General features: G+C 39.3%; 1 pseudogene; it reads right to left on the reverse strand.

The window, feature by feature from the left end:
- Positions 1–1931: 1931 nt before the first annotated feature.
- LOC103259923 lies at positions 1932–2974 on the reverse strand (annotated as a pseudogene).
- Positions 2975–9574: the final 6600 nt, after the last annotated feature.

Below are 9574 nucleotides of genomic sequence, written 5' to 3' on the forward strand. Positions count from 1 at the left end.
AAAGGCACGGGATTACAGGTTGAGCCACCGAGCCCTACTACTACTGACATTTTGAATCAGATAATTCTTTGTTAGGGTAGGGGGAGCTGTCCTGTGTGTTATCGGATGTTTAGCAGCATCCTTGTCCCACGATAATCAAAATGTCTCTAGACATTGTCATCTTCCCCTGTTGAAAAATACACTCTCTTAACTAGATGCCATGGCAATCAAGTGTGGCATATGTGAAAAGGCTGAGTAGGTTGAGGAAAGGAGATGTTGGCCCACCACCCTGACTTCAGATGACAATGAAGATACCTTAATATCCAAATAATGCCCTTAAGTTGACACATACTATTTTTTAATTGTAGGAAAATACACATAACACAAAATTTACTATCTTAACTACTTTTAATGTACAGTTCAGTACTGTTAAGCATATTCACAGTGTTGTACAACGAATATTCATAACTTTTTCATTGTGCAAAATGGAATTTCTGTACTTACTAAACGACTCCCCATTTCTCACCTCCCCCAACTACTGGCAACCAGCATTCTATTTTCTGTCTCTATGAATTTGACCATTCTAGGTACCTCACTTATACAAGTGGATTTTTAAATAATTTGTCTTTTTGTGATCAGCTTACTTGGCTCAGCGTAACATCCTCAAGGTTTATATATGCTGCTGCCTTTGCCAAAATTTTCTTCCTTTTTAAGGCAGACTACCATTTCACGGAATGGATATACCACATTTTGTTTATCCATTCATCTGTTAATGAGCACTTGAGTTGCTTCCACCCTTTGGCTGTTATGACTAATGGTGCTATGAGTATGAATGTACAAATGTCTCTTAAGACTTTGTTTTCAATTATTTTCAATATATATTCAGATGTGGCATTGCTGAATCATATTATCATTCTATTTTTAATTTTTTCAGGAACTACTGCCATTTCACCTTCCCATTAGCATCATTTTACATTCCCATTTGCAATGCACAAGGGTTCCAATATCTCTGTATTTTCACCAACATTTGTTATTTCCTGGTTTTTTAAATAGTAGCTATACTCATGGGTGTAAGATCTCATTTATTAAATAACTTTATTGAGGTATAACTGATATAAAGATAACTGTGAATATTTAATGTATACAATTTGATGAGTTTTTTATTTTATTTATTTTTTTAATTTAAAAGTCAGTTTTATTAAATGCTCAATTCTCAGAATTGTACATATATTTTTAAATTATTTTTTAAAACCCTCCATTCCCATCCCACCATCCCTTTACCATCCCTCCAAACTAGACACTGTACCTCCCACAGCTTGTCTCCTGTCTCTACTTCAGCTATGACGATAAAATTATCTTCTGACGCAGATGCCAGCATTTTCCCATCACGGCTAAAACTGAGGTTCCTCACAGGCCAATAGAGTCTGGAAAGGCACTGAACACACACCAACTCATCCACATCCCAAAAGCTAACCAAAGCATCAACAAAGTCCACCATTATACTGCAAAACAGAGAAGACAGTAAGTCCCAGAGGACAAGGTATGTCGAAGTCATTACCCATGCTGCAGAGTCCACAGAGCTAACTAATGCTGGGGAAAGAATGGAAACAGCTAACACAAAAAACACACCAACTCATCCACATCCCAAAAGCTAACCAAAGCATCAACAAAGTCCACCATTATACTGCAAAACAGAGAAGACAGTAAGTCCCAGAGGACAAGGTATGTCGAGGTCATTACCCATGCTGCAGAGTCCACAGAGCTAACTAATGCTGGGGAAAGAATGGAAACAGCTAACACAAAAAACAAAGGGAATTGGAATGCGCAGCCTGACAAAACACTTTGGCAATTTATACCATACAGACATGCAGGGTGCCCACCAGTTACAAGAGAACAGACCAACTAACTACACAGAGGAAAATCTCTGCCAGGGATCCTCTCCTTCCAGCCTTTTAAGAATCATTAGGAAGCCCAAACACCTTCACAGTTCCAGTTTTCCGACTGCTGTCATATTTGTCATCTTTGTCATCACAGGAAAATGCCAGCAGGGGCCTTTTGGGGTGTCAGGCCATGGTGAAGGTCGGGGACTCACACTGTACCTCCCACAGCTTGTCTCCTGTCTCTACTTCAGCTATGACGATAAAATTATCTTCCGACGCAGATGCCAGCATTTTCCCATCACGGCTAAAACTGAGGTTCCTCACAGGCCAATAGAGTCTGGAAAGGCACTGAACACACACCAACTCATCCACATCCCAAAAGCTAACCAAAGCATCTGCACTTCCTGTAGCAAAGTACTTCCCCTTGGGGTCAAATTTGATACAGATGCAATTGAAAGGATGGTCACTGATGGACAGCACGGGCTTCAGTTCTGGGTAACTGAGGATATTGATATAGCCGTTGCCATTTGTCAGGAAGAACATGTTATTGTCATTGTTCCAGGAGATTTTGTTGACCTAAAACTTGAACTGCTCTTCTGCTTTGGAACGGTGTGTCTTGGCATCAGTAAAGATCACCACATCATCCTTGTTGCCTACAGCAATGGTCTGCCCATCGGGACTCCAGAAGATACTAATGTTCTCCCCTTTAGTATTCACGGTGGCAATGCATTCTGTAGTCCTCACGTCTCAGATGCGAATGTTTTTATCTCCAGACACAGTGACAAAGAGATCAGAATTACTTGGATGCCATCAAAGCTGATCCACGCTATCCCCATGTCCCCGATAATTGTTTTCTTTGACCAACCGGTCCTTCTCCAGCAAGAAGAGGTTGGCCATCTTGTCGAAGGACCCTGAGGCCAAGCCACTCCAGGTCATCGAGTGCACCTTGGCGCTGTGCACCGTGAACTCACGTGACTTGCTGTGGCCCTGGAACAGCTCCTGCATCCCCAGCATGTAGCGCGACGGCCGCTGCTCACCGAGCACCACGGGGTCCTCGAGGTGGGGCCACTTTGGCCCAGCGCCGAGGGCCCCATGGCTGCCGTGGGCACCACCATGCCGAGCTCCCGGATGACTATACAGCCACCACCGCCCCTGCTGCCGCCACCAGGGTGCAACATCGTGATGAATTTTAACAAATGTATATACACAATCAAGGTGGCAAGTGTGTTCACCACCTCCCAAAGTTTCCTTGTGTCCCTTTACTTTTTTGTTGTTTTCTGAGAGATATTTTTGTGGTAGTAACACTTAAGATATACTGTCCATAAATGTTTAAGTATCCAATACTACAATATATTGTCAACTACAGGCACAATGTTATTCAGCATATCTCTAGAATCTACTAATCTTGTATTACTAACTTTTTACCATTGCTATGGCTTGGATATTTTTTGTTTTTGTCCTCACCCACCAAAACTCATGTTGCAGTTTGATACCTAATGTGGTGGTGGTAGGAGGTGGGACCTACTAGGAGGTGTTTGTGTCGTGGGGGACAGATCTCTCATGAATAGCTTGGTGCCATCCGCATGGCAGTGAGTGAATTCTTGTAACAGTTCTTATAAGAACTGTAGATTAGTCTCATGGGAGTTGATTAGTTCTCATGATAGTGGATTGTTATAAAACCAGGACACCCCTCAAGTTTGATCTCTTCACACATGCCCACTTTCCCTTTGATCTTCTTTGCCATGTTTTGACCTTGCACATGGCCCTCACCAGAAAGCAAGCTAATGCCAGGGCCATACTTTTCACACTTTCCAGCCTACAGAAATATGAGCTAAGTGAACTTCTTTTCTTTATAAATTACCCAGATATATGGTTTGCAAATATGTTATCCCATTTTGGAGGTTGCCTTTCACTCTGGTAATTACATCCTTTAGTGCACGAAGTTTTAAATTTTGATGTAGATCAATTTATCTATTTTTACTTTTGTTTCTTGTGCTTTTACTATCATATCCAAGAAATTGATGTCAAATCCGATCTCAAGAAAAGTTCTCAATTTTTTCTGAGTTTTATAGTTTTAGATCTTACACTTATGTCTTTAACCCATTTTATGAAACACACTTTTATAATTAATACTCTTACATAATATAGTTCCTTGCAGTCTGAGCAGCCAAGTTTCAGCTCATCACCTATGGATGGATTTATATGATAAGCTAAATTTACCAGGCTCTTTCTTCCCTTGTTGTGGTTTATTCCTGTAAGGTTTCTGATGCCATTTCCATGAGTACCAGACAGCCCTCACATTCTCACAGGAAAGTTCAGTCACATGTTCACTGCCACATACCATCATCCCTTTTGATTGATTAGGTACCACCAAGGCCAGTGAATACCACTGCCTTGTCTAGATCTGTCTTTCATCTCCTGTCAGGCATGTCTCCATATTTCTATTAAACAGTACAGCTTCTCATAACCTACTGCTGCCACATCTATCAACCTACCTAAGGATCACCACCATCACCCCAGAACTTTCCAGGTGCCAGAGCTGTGGTGGTAGTATGGGCTGAAATGGGGGAGCACATCTTCACCTCTTTATCGTGGCACATTGTCTTTGATGGACTATATGTTTGGGGTTTCACTTTTTGTTTTATTTTGTCAATACAGCACTTTCAGTGTTTACTGATAGCATCCTGCTCTCTCCCTGAAAGCCAGACTCCAGTTTATGAAGTCAAGGTCGAGCTTGAGATGCAGTCAATGACAAGGCAGCCAACATGTCTTGCTCAGGCTCAGCATTCCACCCCAGTCAAAACTTTGCAACTGGGCAAAGCCGATAGAGCCTGGCCCCTCTTTCTTTAGGGATGTGAGTGCTATCCCAGAGATCCTCAGCCCCTCATGCAAATAGACTTTTGTCGACCTGTCCTTTCCATACTCCAGCTTAGTGTTCCACTGAGACTCCACCTGAACTATCTAAGAATGAGCAAGAACTCCAGAGGCAGCCTCTTAGCCATACTGAGGACCTGCTGGAAGTTAGTTTCAATAGTGAATACAGCTCCAGTGTAGGATGTTTTCAAGCAGATAATAAATCTCATTTATTTGGCACTCATGAAGAATCTCTATTCTTTATTTAGAAGGAATATTTATTGTATACTATCCAATATTTATGAGTTAATTTGAATCCTGCAATAAAACAAAATACAATCTCTAACCAGAAAACACCAGTAATCCGTCCATTGTGCATCACTGTTGACACTGTTAATTTCATTTTAATCACACAATCTTACCACTGAAACGCTGGCATCTGTGTAGCAATAATTCAAAATGTTCCAACTGAAGGGGGATGGGGAAAAGCACAAAATAAACTGGCAATGAAGCCAGGAAAAAACAGAACTAGTCATTTCTGCATCTGGTTGCCAGCACTTATGAGACATGCAAAAGAGTCAGGTAGCAACCACAACCCCTACAACGTTCATCTGGTTGAAGAGAAAAAGTGATTTTCCTTTGTGCCTAAAGGGCTCGTTGGATTCGTGAATGGGTACTCTAAATATATTACTAACAGCACATTATATGTTATTATATTAATATATTTTATTCTATTATATGTTACATATATCACATATATAATTAACAATTGTATTAACAGTTAGAAGGATGTTGTGAGCATTTAACAAGATGATGCAAAAAATATATAGAATAGTCTCTGGTTTTAGCTCGGTAAATAATTTCTTAAATAAGAACTTTGTAATTTAATGAAATTAAAAACAGTACACAGTGTGATAAAGGAGAAAGAAAATTGGCTTTGGAATCCTACAATTGTGATCAAGCAACATGACTTAGAGAGAGAGTCTCTCTAAGTTGCCCTCAGAACCTCATTTTCCTCATCTAAAATGGAGTTAACATCATCTTCAAAGAATTTCTGTAAAGATTAAATGAGATAAGACAGTGCCTAGAAGACTACATAACTGATATTTTAAGTAGATGCTTTCACTGTGTGTAAGAGTTTTAAAAACACTGAAACGTCAACAGATTAAGTGACTTGCCTGAGGTTATATAACTAATAAATACTAATAAATACCTTTGAACTGAAACTATACCATTTTGATGCCTAAGCTCAAGAACCTAATCACTTTAACACATTAGCACTCTCTGACCCTTGTTGCAGGACTTTCTCCAATGATGCTCGGTGGGATTAGAGAACCCAAATCGGGAAGGCTGACTGGGACAGGAATGCATGAAGCAGGAAAATGGGAGAGTAAGAATATGGTGCCAGGGAACACTCTTTTGAGATGGCCATTGTGAGATGACAATAGACAAGAGGTGTGTGCAAGTGAATGAGGAGAAGGGTGAGAAGGGGTGTTAGGAAATGGTCGTGAAGCAAAAAGAGAGTAATGGAAAGAGGAAATAGAGCAAGTCAAATGATTAGAAGGCAAAATAGAGTTCCCAATAATACACCCAAGAGGTCTCTTTTGTGGGCAGCTGTTGATTCGAAGACTTCTAAGAGAAAAGTGGAAGTGCACCTCTGTCCTGTGCTGACTGAATTCTAACAGCATAATGCTTGTGGGAGTGAAACCATGCCAGGAGGAAACAAGCCAGTGTAATTCCAGAATCACTCACTATACAGAGATCCTTCTTTAAAACTCTCCTGGCTGGAAAAAAAAAAAAAAAGCATTGTTGAAAAACTTAAGAGCATAGGGGAGCCAATGTCACAGAAACCTCTATGAATACCCTTGTAAAACTTTCACATTTGTTAATACAAATTACACCCAATCCAACCCAATTAAAAAACTATCTAGTGCATTGAATACATTTTAAATAAACAATAACTGGTACTATTCAATTAAAGTATGCATTATAGAAAAAGTTAATACTACCTTTCCTTGCACGATTAGAAGGGTGCTTAGAAATGCATTTTGCTCTATTGTAATTAGCATGTCATTTTTTCATATTTGATTTTCAATCCAAATGTTTAATTCATCTTTGATTAGAAGACTCAGATTTCTTGACTCCAATCTTCCTGGTCTTGTGGTCCTAGTGACTGAGCCCTGAGTACATACTGTCAGTGTCTTATTACACATTTGTACAACTTAGATATCTCTTCCCAACATATGTGAAGATGTAGCTATGAGTCTCAGTTCTGTTTTTTTCTCCTTAATTCTTCACTATACAAACCTCCATTTCACTTCTCTCTTTTCTTTTTTTGTGTGTCTTGTAATTTGTCTTCTATTTTACTATTTTAGTTCACTTATAATTTAATTTACTGTATAAGGTATTCTTTTTTAAAAAACATATTTTTTATTTTAAAATTGTGGGGTACAGTTAAGGGTTAGGTATACAAATATGAATCGTTAAGGCACCCTTGTTGATAAGGGGTATCCCCCCATCCCCAGACAGACATTGACTACCATTAACCCCACCATCCTTGCCCTTCCTGTCCCCCCCAATAGATTCCCATCACTGTCGATCCTTTTCTTATAGTATTATGATTGATGTTCAAGGTTCACTTATGAGTGAGAACATCTGATACTCAGATCTTTGTTGCTGTGAAAGATCACTCAGTATTATAGACTCTAGTTCCATCCAGGTTGCTGTGAAAGTCATGATTTTGTTCTTTTTTATGGCTGCATAGTATTCCATCATGTATATGTACCACATTTTTTTAATCCAGTCCTCTTTTGTTGGACAACATAGTTGGTTCTAGGTTCTTGCTATTGTGAACAATGCTGCGATAAACATACATGTGCAGTTATTTTTTCTATAGAGTGATTTGAGTTCTTCAGGGTATATTCCCAGTAGGGAGATTGCGGGGTCATATGGGAGGTTGATATTTAGAGTTTTTAGGAATCACCACACTGCTTTCCACAAAGGTTGCACTAGTTTACACTCCCACCAACAGTGTATAAGTGTTCCCTTTTTACCACATCCTCTCCAGCATCTGTTATTTTTTGAGGTATTGACAATGGCCATTCTGACTGGAGGTAGGTGGTATCTCAGTGTAGTTTTAATTTGCACCTCCTTGATGATTAGTGAGGTTGAACATTTCTTCATGTGTCTGTTGGCTGCTCGTATGTCTTCTTTTGTGAAGTGTCTGTTCATATCTTTTGCCCACTTTGTAATGGGGTTGTTTTTTTTCTTTTCAGCACGTTTGAGTTCCCTGTAGATCCAAGATGTTAGGCCTTTATCAGACATGGAGTTGGCAAATACTTTTTCCCAGTTTGTGGGCTGTCTCCCTGCTCTCTTGATGGTTTCTTTGGCTTTGCAGAAACTTGTCAGTTTAATGAATTTCCACTTGTCTACCTTATCTCTTATGGTCAGTGCGTTTTGGGTTTTGTTCAGGAATTGGATGTCAGTTCCAATTTCCATAAGCGTGTGCCTCAGCAAAAAAAAATAACAAAGCAGGTGGTATCACATTACCAGACTTCAAACTTTACTATAAAGCTACAATAATCAAAACAGCTTTGTATTGGTACAGGAAGAGGCATAAGACCAATGAAATAGAATTGAGATTCCAGAAGCAAAACCTCAATTTCTGAACCAACTCATCTTTGACAAAGCCTCCACCACCCACCTATTCAGTAAATGGTGCTGGGAAAACTGGCTGACCACATGCAGAAGACTCAAACAAGATGCCTATCTATCCCCATACACAAAAATTAACTCTAAATGGATCAGAGACCTAAATGTAAAACCTCAAACCATAAGAACCTTAGAAAATGCACTTCTCTCTTTTCTATTTTCAAGCTCTAATTCCTTACTTGTATGTCTACAGCTAATAAGAATGAGTCATAAGTTATAACTGTATTTCTTATAGATGTACAAAGGTGAACAAATGAAACTTTGTATCTAGTATCTTAAGCATAGGACGTGCATGTGGCTGTGGAAGGATTACAGTCTAGTGCTTTAGCACTAATCAGATAGTTTCCATATTTTTCCCTGACAAAGCATTTCTCTCCAAATTCAATTTATGGATATCCAGTGACCTCTCCTCAGATAATGCTGTGAAGGTCATTTTTATTCAGTTATCTTACACTGGTGCCACACAAAGACAAAAAAATTGTTCACTAGAACTATGTATGATGTTGATTGATCTGGCATTGTTAATATACCCCAAAATAGAAAGCACATTCAAAATGTCATCTGATGTCAGTTGAAACAATGAGAATGCTGTAAAGGCAACATATGCAGGCTACTTTTGAAGCAAACCCTCACTTGTACCCTGCTACTCTAAAGTAAGTAATAATAATAATAAAAATACAACAATGAGAAATGATGTTTGCCTGCAAATTAACAAAAATACTTCAGGGATAACCAGTGTTGGAGAGAGTGCATTAAAATAGGCACCAATATATAACCAGTGAGATTGTAAGTTCGTACCACCTTCTGGGAAAGAGTCCTGGAAATATTTTCTGAGAGCTTTCAATTTTTTAAAATTGATTAATTTATTTATTATAAAGATGTGGGGTACAATTCAGGGCTAGGTATACAAACATTGATCATGCAGGTACCCTTGTTGATGAGGCATACCCCTCCCTCCATTAGCAGCTTCCCCCAAGTGCCAGTCCCGCCCATCCTTCCCCTGAGTTTTCCACTACTGCCAGTCACCTTCCCATAGCATTGTAATTGTTCAAGGTCACCTTATGAATGAGAACATATGGTACACTGTTCTTTGTTTCTGTGATAAATCACTAAGTATGATCGACTCCAAATCTATCCAATTTGCTGCAAAG

The sequence above is a fragment of the Carlito syrichta genome, unplaced genomic scaffold (assembly GCF_000164805.1).
Source record: "Carlito syrichta isolate Samal-C Ts95f unplaced genomic scaffold, Tarsius_syrichta-2.0.1 Scaffold303061, whole genome shotgun sequence".
NCBI lineage: Eukaryota > Metazoa > Chordata > Mammalia > Primates > Tarsiidae > Carlito > Carlito syrichta.